Source organism: Planococcus citri, chromosome 1 (assembly GCF_950023065.1).
Source record: "Planococcus citri chromosome 1, ihPlaCitr1.1, whole genome shotgun sequence".
Lineage (NCBI taxonomy): Eukaryota > Metazoa > Arthropoda > Insecta > Hemiptera > Pseudococcidae > Planococcus > Planococcus citri.
Genome location: NC_088677.1, coordinates 78,612,179 through 78,638,142, shown reverse-complemented (window position 1 = coordinate 78,638,142; position 25,964 = coordinate 78,612,179). Strand labels below are relative to the sequence as shown.

At 34.0% G+C, this 25,964-nt stretch overlaps 2 long non-coding RNA genes across 3 annotated transcripts; one reads left to right on the top strand and one right to left on the bottom strand.

Annotated features, from left to right (window-relative positions):
• The first annotated feature begins 10,191 nt into the window (after nucleotides 1-10,191).
• Nucleotides 10,192-12,532, top strand: LOC135834577 (uncharacterized). 2 transcript variants are annotated; one of them, XR_010556706.1, is made up of 5 exons: nucleotides 10,192-11,259; nucleotides 11,377-11,541; nucleotides 11,778-11,975; nucleotides 12,072-12,278; nucleotides 12,478-12,532. It is a non-coding gene; the product is annotated as an uncharacterized LOC135834577 (long non-coding RNA). The 2 variants fall into 2 exon arrangements; XR_010556703.1 differs by having other exon boundaries at nucleotides 10,195-11,541.
• Nucleotides 12,282-21,038, bottom strand: LOC135834588 (uncharacterized). The gene is made up of 2 exons (XR_010556707.1): nucleotides 19,702-21,038; nucleotides 12,282-13,556 (listed from the first exon to the last, which is right to left on the bottom strand). It is a non-coding gene; the product is annotated as an uncharacterized LOC135834588 (long non-coding RNA).
• Between the last annotated feature and the right edge of the window lie 4,926 nt (nucleotides 21,039-25,964).

Sequence of the window (25,964 nt, the reverse complement as noted above, 5' to 3'; positions counted from 1 at the left end):
TGAGAGAAGCAGTCAGAGTGATGTTAGCGAAAAAAATAGTAGAGCCATCTAAATCACCTTACATAAATGCCATAGTAGTCAATATAAAGAAGAATGGCGAGGTGAGGTTATGCCTAAATCCAATGGAATTGAACCAGATCTTGGAAAATGACTACAATGAGACTGGGCTGTTGGATCGCATTGTTACAACTGATGGTAGAGCCAAGATGCATTGTTGTTTGGATTTCGTTGCTAGTTTCTGGCAGATGGTCTTACATGAAGCATTCAGAAAGTACTGTGCTTTCATTGTAGATGGAGAAGTCCTGCAGTTCATCAGAGTGCCATATGGCTTAAAAGTTTCTACTGCTCTATTTGTGGCACTTATCAACAAACTCATCAAAACCAAGAAAGGCATAACCAAGTATGTTGATGATATACTTTTGAAAGCGATGACGTTCGAAGAAATGATGGTATTACTGGTAGAAGTGTTAGAGATTCTTAGAGATAATGGCCTGAAGCTCAATCCTCGAAAATCAAGATTTTTCAAGAAATCTACACCTCATCTTGGATTCACAATCGAACCTGGTGTACTCAAGAAGCAAAGTAAGAAAATTGAAAAATTAGACGAATTCAAAAAAGCTCACACTTCAAAAAAAGGTAGTTTTCAACTTAAGAACGAAAAGGAAGTTATGGCATTTCTGGGAATTATTGGTTACTACAAGCGCTTTATTGCTGATTATCAACAAATTGCTAAACCTCTCTATGATGTGATTCGTAAAGAAAACTTCAAATGGGGAGAAGATCAGCAAGCAGCACTGGAAGAGCTGGAGAAACAGTACCGGAAAGATTTTAAATTAATGACCCCTGTCGAGGGGCAAGACTTTTATTTGGAAACAAAAGTCACAATGGATGCGATGAATGCAGTATTATACCAAAAAGGGGAAGATGGCCACGATCAAGTTGTGACGTTCGTCAGTAATACTTTCAAACCACACCAGAAGAACTATACCATTATCGAAAAGGAAATGTATGTGGTAGCCAACGCCTTAAAGAAGCTGGAAATTTGGATTTTTGGTCACAAAATCCATCTTCGTAAAGATTTGCTGTCAGTTGTGCACCGTTTTAACACCTTAGCACAAATTCATAGAAAAGCTGCGGCATGGATCACTCATTTCAACTGCCATGATTTGGTATATGATCTTAACAAGAAGAAAGGCAAATGGTGGGACCTGCAAGCGCCAGAATTAACTCTGTACGAAACAAATTGGACAAGAATGGTGCCACCTGGTGAAAATTACAAAGACTTGGTAAAAGAACAGCTGGTCGATTGTCTCAAAAGATTGGATATTTACCAAGGCAGAGATGAAAATTGTATCAAGATTATCAAAAGATTACAGGCAGAGGAAACGATAATGAATGCCAGGCAAAGAAAAGCCAAAAGAGTGCTTGAAAGAAAGTACACTATGGTACAAGAAGAAGACAACATTGAAGTACTTTATCGAATTCGTGAAGATGGATCGCTGGTGCCATATATTCCAGATGAATTATTCAAAGATACCATTATGTACATTCACGAAGAGTACGGACATGTTGGTGCTGCCAAGGTAGATGCCATCTTTAAACGTATGTATTATTCACCTGCTGTTCCTAAAGCTGCCAGAACTGCCACAAGCGAATGTCTCGATTGTCGTCATAACAAGAATTTTGGGCAAAAGAAGAAGTTGGAATATGCTCAAATAGAGTCCTATGGCGTGGCAGATGTTTTATCGGCAGATTTGATTGGTTCGATTGCCAATAAAGCCAAAGATCCTAAGTACATGTTGGTAGTCAAGTGCGTGTTCACATCTAAGGTTTGGATGAAACCTCTGGTAGTAGCTACTAAAGAAGAAGTCGTCAAAGCAATGAAACAGGTACTTGAAGAAATCAAGAAATTTGGTCACAAAGTGCGCAAAGTCATAACTGACAATGGTACCCAATTCGTCAGCGAAGCTTGGAATCATTTACTGCGATCATTCGATATCAAAATTGGCCATACTACAAAATACAATCCACAATCCAGTTTAGTGGAGAGGACAATGAGAATGATTGGTGACAGGCTCAGAGTCAAAATCAATCAAAATGCGGTAGAATGCGACTACACTCATCATGGGTGGCATAAATATGCCAAACAGGTAGAGAATGAAATCAACAACACGCCTACTGAATTTGGAGTAAAACCCAACGAGGTCTGGAAAATAGCAGATGACATCTTAACTGATTTACCAGCACCTATGCATGGCATAAATGCCAAATTCGAATTGCGAAAACTCAGAGAGGAGCAGAGAGCCAATAATGTTCCTTCAATTACTTCAGAAGAGGCCGAGAAATTAAAAATGGACCCTAAAAAACTCATTGTCGATAAAAAAGGATTTGTATGGGTAGCAGTAGATGGTGCCTGTTCCTTAAATGGTACAGAAGAAGCAATCGCGGGTATCGGAATCAGTTGGACACCCAGTGCTGAGTTCAATGTATCTGAAAGAGTTGTGCACGAAGCCTACCAAAATTCCAACAACTTGGCTGAAATCATTGCCCTGATTAGAGCTATGAAGATTGCTCTGAAAAATGAGATAAAGAAGCTCAAAGTTTTCTCTGACTCAAACTACCTCGTTACAGCTGTGAATCATAATTCAAAACGTTGGATTGAAAATAATTGGAAGAATTCGAATAAGAAACCTGTCCACCACAAGAAGGTTTTCCAAGAGGTCATTGAACTTTCAAAAAAATTTGAGGAATTTGAACTCAAACACGTTCGTGCTCGTCGTTATGATCACAACAATTTTGTTGCTGATAAGTTAGCGAGAAAAGCTGTTTATACTCAAGAAATGGTAGATGACAACATTGAAAATATGTCTGATCAGCAAGCGTTAATTAATTTTATACGCGAGAAGCGAATGCAGCAACGAATCAACAACGAAGTTGCATTCAATAAGCTTCACGGACCCCCCACTATTTATGAAAATGGTGAATTGGTAATGCTGACTTCACACAGACTTTCATCGTATGAAAAGGGCCTATCTAAAAAGCTGTTTCAGAAGCGATATGGTCCCTACACTGTGGAACAACACGTAGGTAGCAATTGTTACATGGTCAAAAATGTAGCTGACCCCACAGATGAACAAATTGTTAACACTAGGCAGATGACTTCTTATTTGAACAAAAATCAACTTGAAGAACTGAAAAATGACCTCAAACAAAAATCCAAATTTGACAAGAGAGATCTTGTTCAAAAAATCAAGGATTATTCACAGCAGAAAAAAATCCAAAATTCTGAGGAATTTGAGGAGGAAGAAGAGGTAGATGAGGAAGAGGTCGACGATCCCACCGATCCAGAGTATGTACCTCGCCAAAATCGAAAACAACCGGAAAAAAGCCTTGAAAAAATTCGCCAAGAAGTTAGTGCTGAAAAAAGGTCAACTCGAAACCTACCTCAGGAAGAAGAGGAATTCAGAAAGATAAAAAAGCGACTCAGAAAAAATCTCTCACTGGAAGAAGAACAAAAACTGGAAGAATGTCTGGAAAGATCAATTCCAGGTAGGCGCAACTATAAAAAAAGAAGAGCTGATGCGCAAGAGATTTTTGATAGGAAGCTACAACTACGATCAAATTCCCGAAAAAAAGCTCAAGAAATTCCAAAAAATGCGGCTGATGGTGTAGAAAATGCCAGGAATAAAAAGAAGAGAAAAAAATCAGTCAACTTTATTCAATTAGAATCACTCAACAAGGATGAAAGAGCCCACTTTGTTCAGGTTTTTTACTGCTATGATGAAGATAAATTGGACCAAAGCTTGGACCAAGAAGATAATCTGGACGCAACAGAGTAGGCAATTTCAAGGCCGAATATACGTTCAAGGCCGAGTTACGAGCAGTACAGGCTAATTTTAGCTGGTTTTTAGACCTAGTTTTAACTTATTCTACTTTTATTGATAAGAACGTAATGATATTTTTTTCTATCTTTCCCAAATCCAAGTGCAACGAGTATTACTTTGTACATGCAACATGCATATTCCTTATCTTTAACAATAGCCTAGTTACCTAGTTATCAGATATTTGGAGATTAGGTTTTTCCACTCACCATCATTAGCAGCTTTTTGCGTTTTCAATCTGTGAGCTGGTTCATTCGTTGTTCTAATGCTGTTAGAGTACTTTGCTGTTCATTTAGCTAGTAGAGTAAAATTTTTTGGTGTACTTTTGCGCGAATTTTCGTGTTGAATTTATTTCTTCCTTGAGATTTGGCTCCTGTAATTAAAATTATATTAATTAGTAGCTGTATAAATACGTAAGTAGTTTTAAATTCATAATAAGATGTGTAGATAGTGAAGAATTTAGACTTACGATAGAATTTGGAAAAGTCACTACAGCCAGTTGGTTTGGTCTGCTTTTTGATTCGCTTATTTAGGTAGGAAGATGTCTTCTCTCACGATCACGGTGAATTCCAATAGCGAAAAATGTCCGGTATGCTCCAGGGATTTGTATGGTGAAGACCAGCAGCCAGTAATCTACACCCTCTCCTGCGAACATTATTATCATAAATTATGCTTTGAAAACATCAATCGTAAGATGGACCCAGCGACGTGTTTTGTTGAGGGTTGCAAGCATGTTCTATTTATCAAAGAATACCGCACCTGCAGGATCGAGGTAGATGCCAACTTGACAAGTGAACGAGTGGCCAAGGTCAGTCAAGGTTTGAAAGACCTCTCCATTGATTTAACTGAAGCTTCCAAGGAACTGGATATGGAGATGGAAGTAATTTCGGTGTCGTCAGATGATGAGATGAACTCCGACGACTGGAAAAGAAAACCTTTGCCTGACCTTAAACTGTTTGACCAGGTGGCAGTCTCTTTGGTGCCGTGTGATCGGAAAAGAGTCGAGTTCGCGCCTGGTACCAAGTCACCACCAAAATCAATCCTAAAAAAGAAGAAAAATGGTGATGATAGTGTAAAGTTTGAAAAATCGAGGCAGAGTAAATCGAAAAACTCACCTATAAAGGAAGAACGGTCATCTGCTTCGAATGCTATTCCGATCGATAAGGTTATCAAGACTCGTCGTCGTCGAGCGGAGCCCAAAGTAGAGTCAACTAAGGTGCCATCGAAAAAGAAAGTGACACCGAAAAAGCCAATAAAAAGGCTCGCAGCCAAGCAGAAGCAGCTACCGGAGAAGGTCAAAGAGAAAGTCGTTAAAGTTGCCACAGTCGTTTTAACGAAGCTGTCAGAACTGCCGAGGATTTCAAAAAAGAAGGTTTCGGATCCAGGACCGAGTATGGTTAAAAAAGAGCCATCTCCGATGACCCAAATCTCCGACGCTCTGAAATCAGTGATCATCGATCCAAAAAAGCAGCAACGTGACCTAAAAGAAAGTTCAAAATTTGAAGAAAAGAAGAAGGTAGAGGAAACTGCAATTCGTAGAGTCAACGTACCTGTGATGTCGTCGAGTTCTTCAAGTGCGGCGTCGGTGGCCTCTTCGGATTTTCGGCACCAATCGTCGAATGGTCAGAGAACTGGTTTGTCGCTTAATCAGTGTTTTCGTCCTCATCCTCAAGAGCGGTCACGTCAGGAGGAGGAGAGGCGTCAGGTTCCGGTTCGACAGCCCATAGTTGAGCCATCGAGAAGGACTCCATGGGAGCTGAGGACCTACGATGCGTTGCCATATCCGGTTCCTCCGGCAGAGTATATTGTGACGGTTCCAACGGTGCTAGCGGCTAATACACGAGCTTATTTTCCCATTGGTACACACGAGTACAGGCAGAAGATTACTAGAGAAAAGATGCCGCAAAATTTTGGCCTCTCGGATGCAATTGTTGACCGATTCGATTTCCAACGCCAGTATATACCGCTTCAGTGCTTCTCAATGCACGGTGTCGACGAGAATTGGTATTTTTTGAACGGTTATGCGCTGCTGGGCGACGGCGTCGTCTATGGATTAATAAAAGATACAATTTACAAGGATAAATTGCGAGTACAGAAGCTCAAGACATCACTGTTAAATGGATCAAGGATGTCTATCAAGATGATGAAAGAAAACTTACAGGATTTGCCGGTACTTCCATCTCACGTTATCCTGGTGCTGGGTACTTTCGATACGAGCTATAAGTCCCACGAATTGACGATCGAACGATTTTCATCTTTTCTTCGGTTTCTGCATCGGATGGGAGTGCGTTATTTGATCATGTTACCGGTTGCTTTCTACGATACCTGTAATATTGAAAAGATACAGTTTAATAATTTTCTGAAAGAACGAGCAGACAGAGAATTTTATGGAAGTTTCAACTATGCCTATGAAGTGGAAAGGATAATTCGACGTTGCCCTCCAAAAGAGGAAGAATCAAGAATTCCTTTTCTCTATGAACAGCAGCATTATGAGATGGTTATAGAATTACTTGGGAAAACGGCAGCCGAAAGGAGGAGACAGCATTACGAACGAAGAAATAGATATTGACTGTCTTGTTTAGGTTGTATTCGAAGTTGTAGATAATTACTAATTAAATTATCTAAAGTTGCACTTGGTATTTGTTAATTTATTTTGTATATAGCTTAGAATTTTTGACTTACGTGTATGTGTGTTGAAATAATCAAGTTGAACAGGTACTGGGTAGATGTTTTCTGGACCTGAAATATGAAAAAGAAGCATCAGTGAACGTCAAAGAAGAGATTGTTTCATCTCCGGTCACTAATTAATCACGAAATTAATTAGATTTGAATACTTACATGTTCGGTTCCGGTGAGATGAAAGTAGCTGTCTTCGAACGTTCGGTACTCGGTCATTTCTTCGCCGATTTTGTTTGGATAACCTGCAACAGAGAAAAGAACAGTTTCCGATTAGCTTACACATCTTCCAGCAGTAATTAGGAACGAGTACTAATTAAAAGAGTGTAATGGGTCTTATGGACCTTTTCAATTAAATAGTCGACAAACTGAATAATTAATACTTTCACTTTATTTCACGAATTTAACACAAGTATATACAGAAACAATAAGCTTAAACCGAAGCTAAACTTAAGACTTTCGTCTACAAGATAGAAAACCGAATCATCCCAAACCCTGGACTCACCAGAGTATTTGTAGGGAAAAATCATCATGTAAAGGGTTGGCTAAAAGACATTTTGACTTAAATTGCTTAGACATTTTGACTTAAATTGCTTACGGTTCGTAATGTGCAATACTGCAATTACGAACCGTTTGTTGCACATTAGCAACTCGGAAGGGTGGTCAGTGGTTTACCAACGTTCGACACGCGTCATATTTTTATGGCTGTGAGGCTGTGTGGCGCCAGCCGATATTACGTTTTTTTAACAGATTTTAACTTTACGTATATTTTGCCTACATGTGTCATCACAATATTTCCTTTCTCCCAAAAAAGTGACCACACTTTTCCCAAAATTCAAATAGAAATTTAATTTCCCAAAATTTGCCACACTTGAAAAAAAATTTGACTATGGAATAGATTGTGAAAGGGGACAAGGGGGGGGGGGTTTAATTTTCAATTTTAGAAAGTTTCCATTCGGTTTATTATCATTTTTTCAATTTTGTGTTTTACCCAAAAAAAATTAATAAATAAATATATTTTCCCAAAAAAAAATTAAAAATGGGACAAGATACTTGATTATGAGTCCAGAGTCTGTTTGCTTTTTGTTTTTTCTCTAAATTTATAATATACAAGTACTAGAGGTATACATCTAAAAAACAAAAATATTTTTTTTTTTTTGGTTAGTATAAGTATTACACATAGAAAATGTTATTATAAAAAATGGTATTATGAAAAATAGTATTATAAAAATCAAATTATAATAAATCGAAGTATGAGAAATCTAAACATAAAAAATCTAAATATAAAAAATCTAATTATGAAAAATCTAATTATAAAAAATATCAAATGGAATGTAAATATGAGGTATTATGAGTAGAGATTTTTTTTTCAAAAAATGAGTATTTAAAAAAAAATACACATGAAAATACTTAAAATAATGACTAGAGACACTCAGATCAATCTTAATTCAAATTTCATATATTTATTAATCTATTTATTCTCTTTTTTTTCTTTTTTTTTTTTTTTTTTCATTTTTTTTTCTTTTTTTTTTCTCCTTTTTTTTTCTTTTTTTTTTTTTCATTGTTTTTTTGTTTTATGCATTTTTTTCTCCTTTTTTTTTTTTGTTATTTATACGTAAAATTTTTTCTAAAAAGATAAGTAAAATTATTTTAACAATATTTTTTTAAAACTAATACACTTAAAACAATTAACCATATTGTAAAAATAATACTGCTAATAGTATGTCCTCCATACAAGGGAGTCTGAATATCATTTAAAATTATATCTCTTAATTTGTTTTCAAATATTTGGGGGTTTTCTTTAATATTAAAAGAGGGGGTTTGTTCCTTCCAATTTTCATTAACAATTTTTGTAATATTTTTAAATTTTAAGGGACTAAAGGGGTGAAAATCTATTTTGCTATTATCTAATTTAGTCCATTGCAAGGGAAGCAGTCTGTTTAGATGTAAGATATTTTCAGAAGTTTTTATGCAAGGAAATCCTTGTGGGATCAGAATTTGGGTTTCCTCATCAGTTTTTAAAAGTAATTCAAAATCACAAGGGAGTTGAATTTTTATTGCACCAGATTGATTATAATTTATCTCTAAAGGAATAGTATCTGATTTTGAAGAGTTGTGAAGGAAAAGAAATTTTTGAGGATTGGAAATGATGTAAATATTTTCTTGAATTTTTCTAATTATTGTTTTTGAATGCATGTGCTCACATTTAAAATTGCACACTGTATTTAATTCTTGAAGTTGTTTTCCAAGGATTAATGATTTTGCACATTCTGGTGATTCATAGGTGGAATCAAAGTAGTCCAAAAAACATAACTGTCTTGAAAGATCACATTTTTTTAATGCTGTTCCTGTAATTTCTCTGATGATTTGTTTTCCAGAATCAAAAGCAATTAGCATTTGCTCAGTGTTCAGAATACAGAGCTCTTCTTTATTTCTGAAGTAGATTGGAGTATATTTGAATAATTTCCAGTCTGAATTAATTTTTTTCAAAGGCACTCGAATTTCTAATAAAATCTGCTGTTCTGAAATTTGACAATGTGTGATACTTCTGGTATAGTATTCCAAAATTTCTGAAGTAGGTATGGCTATGGTGTAATTAAATTTTTCAATATTGGTTTTCAAAACTTCAATGTAATATTTCAAGCTTTCTGGAGAGATAATTGATGATGGAAGCTTGTGCTCTTTACAATGTTCAATAATGGATGAGAAAAACGAATTATAGAATGTTTTCTCTAGAATTGATATTAGTACTGGATATGTGGATCTATCTGCTGCAAAAAGGTCTGCAAATTTTTCCAAAGTGGTAGAGAGTGTGTCTATTGTTTGAGTTATCATTTCAATATTTGCATGAATTAGTTTAGAGAATGATTTAAGTTCTGTGGAAATATTGAAAATATCTGCATGTGTTTCAATTAAGGCTTCTTTTAAATTTTTATAATTGGCTGTTAATTCTTGCTGGTTGACAAATAATGGGTAGAGATCATCTTTAGTGACTACATCACAACAAAATTCTAGGAAATTACCATAAAGTTTTCCTAGTAGAAATGATCTTTTTCTTCTTGAATGTTCATTTAATATTTTTGCATCAAAACGAGTTTGTTGAAGTTGATTATCAATGAAGGAGTCCAATCTTGTCAGTGCTTTGTAGAAATCATGAGTATAGGTGCATTCATCTTTCATTTCACAATTGGTATTGGGAGGATATTCATAGGAAGAATTAGTAGGATTACTATTCGGAAAAGTATAATTTAAGATAAATTTATAGGGAATGGATTTTTCATAGACAACTATATTTTCAATTTCAGATATAAAGGATCCAGGAATAATTTCAGTGAATAGGTTTTCAGTAGAAGAAATTTTGAAAAGAGAGTAGAATACCAAAAATGTCAACATTCTGGAAATTGAAAGAAAAGACAGAAAAAAAAATTGTTAAGTAAAGAATATTAAAAAGTTTTTAAGCAGCAAAAAAAATTCAAAAACAAAAGTTTGGAAAGAAAATAAAAATAATTGGAAAGAACAAAAATGTGGGGGGGGGGGTATTTACAAAAAGGTCAGCATCCTGAGGGGGGAGATTTTCAAAATATCATTAAGTTATATGTGGGGGGGGGGGGTTAAAAAAAACTTACATACAAAAAATTGAAAAAAAAGTTAATATTTCAAAGACTTGAAAAAAAAATTTGGAGATATCAAAAAAAAATTAATCAGCTCTCAAATCGTTTATGTTGATCTCTGTTCTAGAAATTATTATGTCATACATATTTAAAGCGTATGGCAATTCATCGTAATAAACGTATACATTGTAGTCTAGAATTGACAGCATCTTTTTAATTAATTTCATGACGGTTTTGATCGGATCATTCACTGAAATCCGAATTGGGCCAATAGGCGCTATGGTTACTTTCGACTCATCCCAGCGGAATCTACTTCCGCAATATACAATTGGAAATGTGTTTCTGTCATGTATAAAAATGTCAACGAATGCTGTCACACTTTTTTTTGCAATATTTGAGATTTCAAAAATTTGTACCATCTGAAAAAAAATTGAATTAATTAATTTGTTCTACCATGTATAAGTAATTTTACCAAGATGTTGTGTTTCCATGCTATGCCAGAGAAAGATAACGAAGTATTTGCCTACACCTTGTATGTATTATTGGTGCGTGAGGTTTTTCCAAAACAAAGTAACTGGATAACTGGAGAAGGTAGAAAAAATATGGAATTTTGCTAAAAGATAAGATTTGTTTCCATATCTGGAGGTTTGTCAATGTCCAGTACGTACTTCTTATGCTTGCTTGTTTGAGGTGTTCAAAGGTGTATTGTGAACCAGAAAAAAAAAAATCTTGATTTTTATCAGTTTTGTGTGTAAAATTTTTGTGAAAAGTTGATATATTTTTTTATTTTATTTTCTTATTTTATTCCTTTTTAATTAATTTGAGTTACAATGGATTCTCAGAACAATGACTTTCTTGCTGGTAAGTGAATTTTTGATTCTATTTTTATCATTAAATTGGTGTATATTTTTTTTTCAAAAAATTTTAGGGGGGGAATAAATTTGGATCATGATTTTAGGCTATTTGTGTTTGATAAAAAATTATAGAATTTCTCAATTTTTCTAGGTTTAGATGAAATCAATTTTGACAGTGAGGAATTTCAGCCTGTAGACGTTATCCAGGAGGTGACAAATGCTGGACCACCAAATGAGGTATGTTTTTTGTTTTTTTATTAAATTTTTGAAAGAATAATTCACATGATGTCTGTGTTTTTTTTTTTTTTTTTTTTTTTGATTTTTGAGTTTTGATAACTTTGGTTTTGTTTGTAGACAAGTTTAAATGCTATGATCCTTGAGTTGGAAACACCAAGAAATTCCACAGTGGAGCCCCAGATGGAGACTCAGATGGAGCCCCAAGCAGGACCATCGAATGTAAATGTTGTACCAGAGCCTCAAATTGTTGAACCACAAGCAACTGGAAATCATTTTGTTGAGGTAAAAAAAAATTATAGAATTTTCAAAAAGTAATTAAAATTTTTAAATTGGCATACTATTATTATTTTTTTTTACATTTTTTTTTTTGAAAATTTCAAGCTCAAAATTTAACTTATTTCTGGCAAGGAGTCAAAATTTGTGGATTTTTCTGTGTTTTGATTAGCTTTATTTATTTATCATTATTTTTTTTCATTTATTTATTTTATTTATTAAATTTTATTTCGAAATGTTTTCAGGCTCCTAGGTTAAATAGAACTGTTGATCAATTCAGATTTCCACTACGACATTCATACTTGAAAGCTGATGGTGTTACGAAGGGATTCTTAACACATAATGACCCTAGGGCCATGTGTGTTGATTACGAATTAGGCTTTAACAGCCCATGTATGTCTACACGGTGCTGGTTTTATAATAGCCACTTTTGGTCTATTCATGTAAGTTGGGAAAAAAAAAATTTCATCATTTTTTTGTCTAAAAAAAAAAATCATATTTTTGACACTTTTTTGTAACATTTTTTTTTGTATTTTCAGAAGGACTTAATGGAAACAATAAAAGTTCGGTTCGAAGGAGGTATGGTGAATATTAATGTAATTCAGGTCCATCCGCAGTTTAAGATATTATTTCCCTTTACTTATCAAAACTATGTGGATCTCAAAAGAAATATCATTAGATTTGGGCCATCCTATGATGAATGTTACTTATGGTTACCTACGAGATCACTGGAAACGTCACCATTGGTATTTATTTTCCTTTTTTTTTTTTTTTTTTTTTTTAAATTTAGAATTTTGTTTTCGAAGTTTTTATGGTTTTTTTTTTGTCATTTGTTTTTTCCAAAAAAGGTTCTTTTATTTGTTTATTTGATTTATTTATTTTTTCAATCACAATTTTTTTGTTTTGTTTTATTTTTATTGAGGTATTTGTTTTTGTAATTTTCAGAGGCACCGTTCAAACGTTTGAGTTGATATCAAGCAAGTCCGAAGAAAGAGTGAGAAAAAAAAATTGTGAAAAGTAATTTTAATTAACCTGTAAAAAAAAAGGTAAAATATTAATTTTTGTACAGTTATTAGATATGTATGTATTTAAACTAATTGTTTTTTTTTTGTTTTTTATACGTATTTTTATAGAATAAATTATACAATAAGAAAAACTACTGTTTGTTATTCATGGGGACAACCCAATATATTTTTTGAATGTTTTTTTTTTTTTGTAATGAGCTCAATTTAAAGATTTCTGAATATTTTCTGCTGAAAATCGTCATATTTCACAATTTATTGAATATTTTGAGCAGTTTTAGGATCGGAAGATCGCAAATGTCATGTTCACAGTCGTTTTTTGATGATTATGATTTGCTGATTGATGGAATGACGAATTTAAAATTAATGATTATGAATTGTGCTCATCAAAACGAGTGAAAACGATACCCATTTGTATTCAAATTTTCAAGTAGGGTATATGAATATTTTGGAAATGTTTCATTCCAAAGAAAAATCGAATATAATTCCTATTCAATAGGTACTTTACCTTGAATGAGAGCATATTTTGGGTTGCCCTACTTATAATTAAAAGCTACCTATGTACATGCTTGATATAATAAAAAACTAGCATAAAAATATTGAAAAAATAACATAGCAAAAAAAGTAGAATTTTTCATTTTTCCATTTTTGGTTTCATTGCCCAGGTTTCAATAATAATTCGGGCAGAATTCGTTCGTTTGAAATTATTACATCGAAAACGAAAATTTTATTTGGCACAGTTATGAAAAATACATAGGCTTCAATGCCTAAATAATAGAAAAGTTTGTTCATTGTCCTTTGAACATCGTCAATTTCATCCCAGGTCACATTAAAGAAGGGTACATGGTACCCTGCAACGTCTGGGTGCGCAAGATCCCATGTATCATGGTCATCGTAGAAAATAATGGTCTGTTTTTCTCTATGTACGTAATGATTGACCAGTCTCATTATTTGAGCTTTGGTGGCTTGACTTAACGGTTCAGGTTCATTGTAAGGAATCATCTGAAGGATAGAAAGAGAGGAGAGTAAAATATTGACGAATCGTTCATATTGTTACACCTTGGTGTTAGTTGGTTAGTGGGTGAAGTTAAAGATAGAAAATCACGTGCATATGTTCACTGAAGGTTAGTAAACAGTGAAGAGAGAGAAAGAGCGAGAGATAAGGATAGCTGCGAGGTTATATTGGTTAAAATCACGTAGCATGTAACAGTACTATAAAATCAAAGCAAGATTTTTTTTTCAAGCTTGCTGTTGGAATGTTTTACGTAATTTTTTTGTCAAGTTATGTACGTTCTCTGCTAAGAAATTTCTGAAGTGGTCAGTGTTGAAAATAGAAGTGATTATCGCCATAGAAAAATAATTACATTTGTCAGTGACAAATTATTGGTCAGAAAATTGATAAAAATCGCATTATTGGTCAGATATATTTTTTTGTAAATTTTCATTCTGCTCAGTTTTGATTGGATGTTTGGAAAAATGTGATACCTACACTGTGTTTCTTTTTTAAGGAAACGTCTTCCTGGGCCCAGTGGAAAACTGCACAGATTGATCACGAAATTTTTGAGAATTCTCAATATTTCCCCTATTTTCGTTTTTGATATTTTTCTAATCGTCTGACATGTACAATCTCACGTTTTATTTTTTTCTTAGTTTCATACTCAACTTCATAATTTAATGGAGAAAATTTATGTAGAATTTTAACTGGTCCTAGATAAGTAGGAATGAATTTTCCTTTAATAGGATTTTGTAAAAGTGCTGTTTCGCCTACCTTAAAAATCAATTCCTTATGCTTTTTGTCATAATTTTTCTTATTAATCAGCTGATTTTGCTCAATTAAAGATGGTACCTTTTTTCTAATTTTATCCAATTGTTCAATTTCTTCCAGTCTTCCTTTCATAGATGATGAATTAATGGATAATTTATTATCTATGGGTAAATTGGGATGTCTCCCATACACTAGGAAGTATGGAGATAATTTATGAAAATTTGATATAGGCGTGATATTGTATGTAAAAACAATAAATTTGACCAGTTTTGACCAATTTGATTTTTCATCGTTTACATAGTATGCTAGGGTTTTACATAACGAATGGTTCAATTTTTCAACTGCTCCTTGAGTAGTTGGGGAATAAGTGGAACTAAAAATTAATTTTATTCCAATTTTGGAGCAAAATTCCATAAATTCTTTATTATGAAAATGTTTACCATTGTCACAGGTGATTTTAAGTGGACATCCAAATTGACAAATTAGGTCATAAATAAAGTCAATAACTGCTGAAGCGTTTGCTGATCCTGTTGGTTTAGCGAAAGCCATTTTTGTGGACTTACACGTTCCTACTAAAATGTAAGATTTTCCATCACTTGTGGGAAGGGGACCAACAAAATCAATTTCAATATGGCTTAATAAATCACATTCTAACACTTTGATTGGTTTTAAAAGTCCAGGTTTTGGTCCTGGTTTCAATTTTCTCAGCTGGCATTCATGACATGATTTTATAAATTTTTCAACATCTTTGGTTAAATTTTGCCAGTGAAATTTATTTTGCAATTTTTCAATAGTTTTTCGAATTCCAAAATGTCCTCCGCCTATAGCTTTGTCATGATACGAGGCAATTATTTCATTAATTAAATGGGATGGTATTATGATAAGATTTTGTTTGGGATGTTTAAGTTGGAGAATTCCTTCAGGACTTAAAATATATCTACGACTAATTTTTTTGAATTTATTCAATTCAGATGATGGAATTTCAATTGTTTCATTTTTCAATAAAGAAATTAAATTTTTACAAAAATTGTCTTTCATTTGCTCAGCCACAAAATTTTGGTTGGTTGAAATTGTGTTAATTTCAATTCTGCTTAAAAAATCTGGGACAACATTATTTTTACCAGGTTTGTGTTTTATTTCAAAATCAAATTCTGAAAGTTTTAAAATTAGTCTCGCCATACGAGAATTGGGTTCCTTCATTTTTCTGTAATGAATTAGGGGGGCATGATCAGTAAAAACGAAAAAATGTTTACCAAATAAATATTCTCGAAAGTACAAAATTGTTTCAACTAAAGCTGTTAATTCCAGGTCATAAGTGCACAATTTTTTCTGTCGTGGTTGAAGTTTTCTGCTGAAATAGGCAATAGGATGGATTTTTCCATCAAGTTCATTTTTTTGAGAGATGACCCCTCCAATGGCTATATTTGAAGCGTCTGTTTCTACTATCGTTTCTCTAGATTCATTATAAATTGCTAAAATTGGATCATTAATTAGAGCTTTTTTGAGAAATTGAAATGCTTTTTCATGTTCATCTTTCCAAATAATTTTGTCTTTTTTAGCTGGGTTGCCTTTAGTAAGATCAGATAGGCAACTTGTAATACTTGAAAAATTTCTAATAAATTTTCGATAATGAGAACACATTCCTAAAAATTGTCTCAATTCAGTGACTGTGGTTGGTTGTTTAATTTTTCGGATACTTTCAATATTTTTTTCAATTGGTTGGATCAAAGTTCCATTAATTTTATGACCTAAAAGGTTCACTTCTTTGAAGAAAAATTTGCATTTTGATGTTTTTAATCTCAATTTTAAACGATCTAGTCTATTTAAAGTTTCTTTTAAATTTTTTAAATCTATTTGAAAAGAACTGCCAAAAACACACAAGTCATCCATGTATGCAACTAATATTTCATATAAGAGGTCATGAAATTCAGAATTTATAGCTTTACTAAAAGCTGCAGGTGAAAGCATTAAACCTTGAGGTAAACGAGTAAATTGATATAATTGATTATCTACAATTATTGCTGTTAAATATCTGCTCTTTTTAGCAAGTGGTATCTGATGGAAACCTGCATTACAGTCAAGTAGACAAAAATATTTTGATCCTTCCAAGGCCATGATAATATTTTCGATTCGAGGGACTGAATTATGGTCTGGATACAATTTTTGATTAATTTTTTGAAAATTACAAAGGAAACGATATGAGCCATCTGGTTTTCGTAATAAAAAAGCAGGGGAACAATAATGTGAAGTTGATCTCTCTAGAATGCCATGTTTGAGCATTAATTTTATCTGCCTATTAATTTCGCGCCTTTCAATTGGAGATAATTTATATCCCCTTGACACAACAGGTGTATTGTCTTTGACCTGTAGGACATATTCTGGGATATTTGCTCTTTCAATGTTGGTTGGGTCAGTCGAAAATAAGTGCAAATAATTTTTTTAAAAGGGAGAGGACAGCCTGTCTCTGATCATTATTTAAATCTGGAGAAATTTGTAATTCATTTTTTTCAGAATCGAATAATCTAGACATATTATTTGTATCAATTTGGTTAATTTGAACTATGTCATTGACATTATTTTCAGGTAAAGTTTGCGTAAATGTGCCAATATTTTGATTTCTTCGGATAGTTTGTAGAGAATGAGTAAAATTTCTCAAGTTCATTGTCAACGTATTATCGTACATTTCATAGTTTACAAGCTTTGTGCCTGTTCTGTTGACAAAAATGTTAGTGTGCATAAAAATACCTCGAGTCAGTTGTGTTGGGGTTATTGTTATTGTAAATGTACGAGTTTGTTTCCCAGCAATCGCGATATCTGCAGTAGCGATAAGTTTATTATGCAACAACATGACGGGTGTTTGTTTATTTATCAACGAGAGCCATTTATGATCCATTGGCAAAATCAATTTATTTGGATAATTTCCTAACGAAAACGTATTTTTACTGAAGTTAATTATGGCTGAATTTTCAATGAAAAAACTGATACCTAAAATAAAATCTGCATTCAAATTTTCAGCAACGTATACTGTAAGAGAAAATTTTATATTTTCAATTTGAACTGAAATATTCATTTTACCTATAATAGGTAGGGAAGAACTATCTGCTGTTGAGACTTCTAGATCAGAAGGAGATAAATTTTTGAAGTCTTTTAAAATTTTATTTGACATCAGTGATACATTACTACCTGTATCAATTATAGCTGTATATATTTTATTATTGAAAATAATTTTGATTTCAAAATTTTTTATTGTAAATGGATTTTTTTGAATACAGTTTGTTTTGGTTTTTGAAAAATTTGAGCCAAAAGAAGATATTTCCTCATCACTGAAATATTTTAAATCGGAATATCTATTTAGATTAAAAATGAAATCAGTTTTTTGAAATTCGTTCAAGAAAAAATATAAAATTTGTGATGAGGTATCTTGACCAAAAATTATTGGCGTTTTTTTTTGTCATTTAATCTGCATTTTTCTCGGATATGGCCTACTTTTTTGCATAGGCTACAAAAATCTCTTCGTTGTGGTCTTGATTGTGGTTGATTTAGTTGATATGATTGATTTGGGTTTTGATAAGGTCTAGGTCCATATGACCCAAAACGAAAAGGTTGATTTGGACCAGGAGATATTTGTCTAAATGGATGAAATCCAATTTGACTTCTTTGAAAATTGATGCGAGGAAATGGGGGAGGTGGAAACATAAATGGGCGAGGAGGAGGTGGTGGGGGACGATAAGGTTGACGTTGAAAAGGTTGTGGTCCAAAAAAGAAGGGACGAAATGGTTGAGGTCGAAAACGTTGAGGATAAAAAGGTACTGGGCGAAAGGGGAACCTATTTGGGGGGGTGGGATTCTGTTGAGGAGTAAACTTGGCTATCGTAGCATAATTATTTTCATGTTTTATATTGAGGTTATTTATTGAATCACATAAACTATCGACATTCGAATTTTTGAGCATAAATAGCTCATTTTCTACTTTTTTAAGCCTTGATTCCTTATCCTGATTTTTCCTATAATTTAAAAGATTTTCCGTGCATTCGTACTTTTGTAAGTTTGCCCTAATTTTTTCGACAGTTGAATTATCCAAAAGTGAAATTGCTTTATGAATGTCAGATTGTAAACCTTTTAAAATGTGTTTACATTTAACTGATTCTTCCATATTAGGGTTGACACTGTTACAGAGATTCAAAATGTCAGTAAAATATTGTAGTAATTTTTCATTATCATTTTGAAATCTGGTCATTAAGATATTTTCATTAGCTTCTTTCTGAGCTTTTTCATTGAAGGCCTCTAAAAATTGTGTTTTTAATTCGGAATATTTTGTTTTTTGATTGGGAATATTTCTAAAGACTTCCAATGCCAATTCCGAAAGGTACATTGGAAGTACTTTAGCTTGATGCTCGTCGCTCCAATTATTTGCTTTGGAGCATAATTCAAAGCTGTCAATAAATTTATATAGGTCATTATTGAGACCAGAAAATTTTTCGGGATCATAAATTTTTTCTTTTTGCGTTGTCATATTTTCGGTTTGAACTCTTTTACTAGTATAACAACTGTTTTGTCTTTTTACAAGACTAGCGTGAATATACCTAGCTGTCTTATTGTTTTTTTCAGATTCACTAATAAATGTTTTAATACAATTTCGAAAAGAATCTAGAGTCAATTTTTTTGGAAAAGTCAAATTTAATTTTTTTATCAAATATTCTGCTTCTGCTACTGATAGACAATAGATCCAACTGATGGATTGGGGAACTGATAATGGACTAGTTGGAGTAGATTTTTCTTGGTTTTGTTCTTGGGTTGGGGAATTTTCTTTCGAATCAGGGGATTCAAATTTTGATTTGTCAGAGTCGGATTCGGAAGTATTTAATACGTTTTCTTCAGAGGATGGAGCACTATTTGGTGATTTTTCTGATTCGGGGTTGAAAATTGTGGAATTGCCACCACTCATGAAAAATAAAGGAGAGAAACAGAAAAAATTCAATTTAGATCTGTTTCATCAAATCTGAATTGCAAATTTGGCTGATACCAATAAATGTCGTCAGAATTTTCAGTTTTTGGTAAAGTTTGTCTTTTTGTTATCTGTAATTCAACGTCAATAGTTTTAGTTGTCTTTTTTGGTATTTTGTTCGGTTTTGTGTTATGATTTCTCTTGTATTCGTAAAAGTACAGTTCAGTATCTGAATTTTCAAAAATTAATTTTGAAGGAGCGTTTTTGTTTTTGTTTGATTTTAAAAAAAGATTTCTAAAAAACTTAATAATAGCGTTCATTATATGAAATAAGCACACATATTTTTAAATTGGAAAAAAAAAGCACAAAAAAGCACCAAAAAAAAAGCAATTATTCTGAGAAGATAAAATGAAAATATAATATAGGATGAGAAATTACCTTGAAAATTGAATTGAAAAATTGACTTGAAAACCACTTTCCAGGAAGTAATCGTCTGTTGACCTTCAAGAAGAACTTCTTCACAGATTCGGACACGAAAAACTTCAGGAAAATTCGTTGAAATTCGGGAAAATTCGTTGAAATTTGATTAAAAAAATTCACGTTTTTTGATTTTACAGATTCGGACACAAGAAACTTCACAAAAATTCGTTAAAATTCGTAAAAATTCGTTGAGATTCACCAAAAAAATCTCCGATAAAAAATTCACAACTTTGATTTAAAAAAAAATTCCAGTATTCAATTACGTTTATGACAGGAAAAAAAAATTCACGAATTCGAATTCGGTAGATATGAGAAGAAAAATTCAATTGAAACTTTACTAAAAATCACGAAAATTCAAATAATTTGCCAAAAAAAATCAAGTATTCAATTACGTTTTGAGAAAAACGATTTTTAATTTAAAATCACGAAAATTCAATTGATTCGCGAAAGCTTTCAAAGCTCTTTTTCGTTGGGCGCCAAATTGTAATGGGTCTTATGGACCTTTTCAATTAAATAGTCGACAAACTGAATAATTAATACTTTCACTTTATTTCACGAATTTAACACAAGTATATACAGAAACAATAAGCTTAAACCGAAGCTAAACTTAAGACTTTCGTCTACAAGATAGAAAACCGAATCATCCCAAACCCTGGACTCACCAGAGTATTTGTAGGGAAAAATCATCATGTAAAGGGTTGGCTAAAAGACATTTTGACTTAAATTGCTTAGACATTTTGACTTAAATTGCTTACGGTTCGTAATGTGCAATACTGCAATTACGAACCGTTTGTTGCACATTAGCAACTCGGAAGGGTGGTCAGTGGTTTACCAACGTTCGACACGCGTCATATTTTTATGGCTGTGAGGCTGTGTGGCGCCAGCCGATATTACGTTTTTTTAACAGATTTTAACTTTACGTATATTTTGCCTACATGTGTCATCACAAGAGTTACCTTTTTGTGAAGAAAAGTAGATGTCTTCCTCCTCTCGTGTTGACAAACAAGCGTTATCAGCGGCGGTGGATTTTTACGTGTTGCAAGTTTTTGGCTTTGTGACGTAAGCAGCGCTACTGGAACCCGGTACCGTAAATTACCGTATTTACGGTGTAATTTGATTTGTTGTGTTTCGTTTGAATTTAGCACTTAGAAATTTTGTACTATTTGCCTTTTTCGAGATTTTTTGTAAATTTTGTGAATTGTTTATTGACTAATGTGTATTTTTTGATGTTTAAAAATATTTTTGTACACTTTAGTTTAATTTAAGCGTTCGAAAAAGGTAGAAGTCTTCTGGTACGTGGCCTCAGCCGGATTCAGTTTTCCTGGTACAAGCAGATGTCAACTGAGAAGCTGCGGGTTCATGGAAGCGGGGCAAGGGGCCCTCCCGTCCGTCGTCCGAGGGTCCGAATGGGCTTCAATGCACCAGCATCTCCTCTGTCCACGCTGTTCATGGAAGCGGGGCAATGTACCGGGAGGGGATGCGCCCGCAGCTTCCACCTAATGGGAAGTTGTGCTCCGGAGGAAGTGGTATCACTGCCAATGGAAAGTTCCGTGGAAAGTTCCATAAGGCAGAGACATCTATTGGACTTGGTCCAAGGACCACTTCCGACATTGCAACTTAGGCAGAGCCAACAGTTTAAGTATAGCCGTACTCGCGTATAGTTATTATTTATCTTGTGCTAGGGAAATCGTTTTAGGCCTAGTGCCATGTACATTTCATCGTCTCTTTGTTTTAGTAATTAAATTGTACTTTACTCGTAAATACAATTTATTACAAGTGCGCACCTCCGGTGATTTATTTATTTATTTCGAGTCGCATCGCGATACAAGTTCTTTCTGATCTCGTTAGTCAGAGCTACGAATATAGGTCTCCTGTATTCACCTATGTGCATTTGGTCAAAGACTGCACTTTCTAAAAGTACTAGTCACCCCCCCATGTCACAGTAGGATAACTATTTTTATCTTTTTGTGTTTGTTTTGCAAGTTGACCACATAAAGGAAAAAAAATACGAATGAGATATTTATTTAGTGCACATACAGTAGGCATGAGCAGAAATTCTAGTGTACAGGTATGAAGTATTCAATGTTCTCCGAGTATAAATTTTAAACGCTCATTATAGACACTGGACCTGCGCATAAAACAACCAACTGGCAGCCATCTTGGCAAAATATCCTGTGTAACGCCAATTTATCCCGCTGGGTGCTCTTTGCAGCGCTGCAAAGAGCACCCAGCGGGATAAATTGGTGTTACACAACTTTTCTTTACCGTTTCCATTCCCCTCGGCCTGCAGTTGGTTGTCTTATTCCGCAGGTCCAGTGTCTATAACGCTCATCTACTGTGTGCTCGATTACTTTGAACTCGACTTCTTCAGATTGGATTTGAAGCTTTGAACAGATTTTGTATTCTGTTGGGTTTTGGAGCTTTCCTCGTTGGTTCTTTTTTTCCCCCATGCATATGCTCGCAAGCTGTACCTACAGCTCCGATGATTCCTTTAAAAAGTCCTCCGAAAGCTGAGCCTGCTTGTTGACATATAATCCCAGTGACGCAAGCTACGTCTTGAGCGATAGAACATATTTTCCATGAAGATTTCTTCTTGCCATCTGCAGCAGCAGAGGATACATCTCTAGGAGCTATTGAGTTGGTTTCTTCGTTGCTTCCGAATAAAAACTGTGCGCCTTTCTGGAATAAATGGGTGAAGTAGTTTAATCCAGCACTTGTATCGTGCGATTCTTCCACAGAGCATAGTACCAATGAAGAATTGGAATCTTCAAAGGCACTTTCGGGTGATGGAGGTGCCTGCAATCAGATTGCAACATTAATTGATGGCCTCCTATTATGATTTTTTTTTTTTTTTTGCGAAAAGCATAAATCGGCAAAAATAGACGAGTTTGAATTTTCAAAAATTTACCAAAAATACGTTGGAAGCAAAAAAATCAATTCTAATTTTTTCCCCACTGATAGGTTTTTTAGTGATAACTTTTGGTTAATTGAGTGAGGATGTTGGTATCTAAAAATGAGAGAGTTCTTGAAACAAGGATGACGTATTATCCATTTATTTTTGATTTTTCTTTCAATATTTATGTGTTAATTATGTAATGAATGCCTTGCTTTTTGAATTTGTGGCCCTTTGATTTTCAAAAATACACCAAAAGTCGATAAAAGCTCTTCAGATATCAAATTTTCACTGGTGATTTATTTTTGCATGTTTTATCGATTTACATCTCTCGATAGTTACAAGTGATTAAAAATGTGTAGACGTACAGGTAGGTATGTAAAATGATTGATCGATTTACCTACCTGAATCGTCAAAAATGGCAAACACGTTAAAATTAACGAAAGAAAAAGCCTCATTCTTAGGTTTAATTATTGTACGACTTGAAACAGTAATTTTCTTCACTTTCAAGGCACCAAAGTATCATTCACTGTACAAAGTACCAATGTTACTTTTTAGTACCGAAACAAGTTTATCTACACTGCAGTAGTTGTCGAAGATTCTAGTCGCATTTTATAATTTTTCAGAGATACGAGTACGAGTGGAACATCTGCTTATGCCATCTGTTCTCGTAAAATACAATCATAACTTCTCATTACGAATTGTTTGAGGTGATGCTGACACGATGAACAATTGAATTTCATCATCATTTTCAAAAATTACTTTCACGAAAACCCAGCATGGGTAGGTACTGGTTTGAAAAAAATATGAGTTTGGGAGACTCTCTCTCTCGTATCTCGAAGATGTTCCATCGTCTGTGAATGAAAAAATCGCCAGTTATCATTTTCTAGTTTCTGGAACATGTTTAAGAACTGGAATCGAGGAAAAACTTGCCATGAAAAGCTGAAAATTGAGGAAACAGAAAAACGTTCAAAATGATTTGTTTTGTTATAACGTTGCGTTTCGTGTCATTTTTTTGATTCGTTTCGTTTTGTGTCTTGTTTCGTGTCCAGAGGAAAAAAATTGCCGTTTCATTTTGAATTAACATCCCTGTGAGCATCTATAGAAGTCAACTCTGAGGAGCTAAGGGTCTCTAAACAACCCAACTAGCTCCAAGGTGCTTGTGTAGATGTCACTACATAGTGAGCAAGTGAGAAACTACTAGAGGAAGCTTGAAAATTTCCATGAGATACATAATCAATGCAATAGATGCAACACCAACATAATCGATGTTAGCCCAAGTACCTACCCAATTTTTGCAATAAGTACCCTGTTGAGAGGTAGTAGTCACAATGGTGGTGATGTTATGTATGTAATACTGTAAGGTACAAGTGTGGCCCAACTGCCTAGCAGTTATTCTTGTATTTATCACAGTAGGGGAAATGATGATAATCATCCCTATGAGGAGAAAAACGCGATCCGTTCATCCGTTCTCCTTCTTCTAAAAGAACAACCCTTATATACTGGAAGTATGGTAAAGTGGGCGTTTCTATAGACGCGATGTCTCGCTGGTAGCTACCAGGTACATCGCGAAAACCAAGATCTCTACTTAGCATCGGAATCTCGAGCTCTCTGGAGCTAAGTCACCCAGTTGGTGTGTTAAACTCTTTTGGCATATCAGATATATAAATGCACAGGCATCTTGCCTGTGTCTTTCTTGATATTATTTGTACCACTTTTAGCGTGGTAATTAACCATGACAATAGCTATTTAAAATATCTATTATTGGTACATAACATTGGTTTTATTCTCGATATTCGCGGTATTGATAATAATCCATTTTAATAACTCGTAAATAACTCGTGAATTCTAAATAAATAACACTGAAATTCTGTTAAATAACGCATTAACGTAATTTAAATATCTCTGGTAAACGATGCTTAATAATCATTTCTGTTAAATATTGCGAACAACTCTTTCAACATGTCGACTGCCTCTAGTATTAGGGAGTGCAATGGAGAGACATCAGGACAGTGGCAGTGTCAGTAAGTAGTAAATATGCATAGCCCATTAGTTAATTGCAATGTGTTGCAATTAGTGACCCCAGTGATTAACATCAATATGTTATTTTCCCATTTAATCTATTTGTGTTAGTTTAATTCTGCTTAACCTAGGAATCACATATTTGTGTGATTGCCCAAAGATGCTTGCTTTATAAATACTGTGTATTACGACGATTAAACATATTCAGTACACCTTACGAGTACGGTTTATTTCTAGGTGAAGGACGCCAAAATGCCAAATATGGAATGGGTTCCTAATATAGAATGGCCATTTTTCTCGGCTGGTAACTAGTGCAGCATATCGGTGATGATTTTAACTTGTAGAGCATCAAAAAAAACACCCAGTTACCAAAAATCAGCTCGTTATCTCCATAGGATAAAAAGTTCTGATGAAAAGAATGAAAAATGCACATTTTTAACAAAAAGTTGAGTTTTACTTCATTTTAAAATTTCTCGAAGTGGTTTCAAGGTAAAATTGGGGGGAAAATATTAAAATGTGCGGAAAGTGATGTAGTTTCATGCTATGTTATTAGATTTCATGATATCATTGACCAACTTTGGTGATAATCAAAAATGTCACGAAAAATAAAGAAAAAAATAGGTCTCTTAATATGGAATGACTTGATAAAAGTGTTTTTTCTTCATTTTAGAAACAGAAACAATATGAGGAAACGAATATGGAGAAATTTATTGATGATGTATGCCCTTGTAAACTTAATTTTGTGAATTTAAGACCAAATTTCGTGATTATCAAAAAAATTACAAAAAACAGAGACCCAAAATAGGTCGCCAAATATGGAATGACTTGTGTTAGACTGATATGCCTTAATGGTAACACATATGTGTAAAATAGGTAAATTAACCCTTCCAGCACTGTTCGGTGATGTGGTTGGTAACATTGAGTGGTCAAGGTGCCAAATAAGCCTCCAGCTTCTTTGGCAACTGGACCAGCTCGTAGTTCAAATTCGCGAGTCTTCGTTGTGCCAAGTTTAATATGTCCTTAATTCTTGAGAGTTCCAGCCCTCGGTTTAAAGTGTTCTTGTATATTCATAATTTAGTTTAATTAAGTAGTGTTAACGTAATTCCCCCCGAGTAATCTTTGTATTGAACCCTTTCAATTACTCCGAGTCGGTTTAAGTGTTGTGTCTAGTGCTGTGCGCCGATAAAAAATCCTTCGGCAGCGGCGTTGAGCACCGATTTCATAGGCGGCGAGCGGCGTGCTCGGCGCGCCACAAAGCTGAAAATGACCGGCGGCGGCGTTTTATCGGGTAACCCCCCTCCTCCAC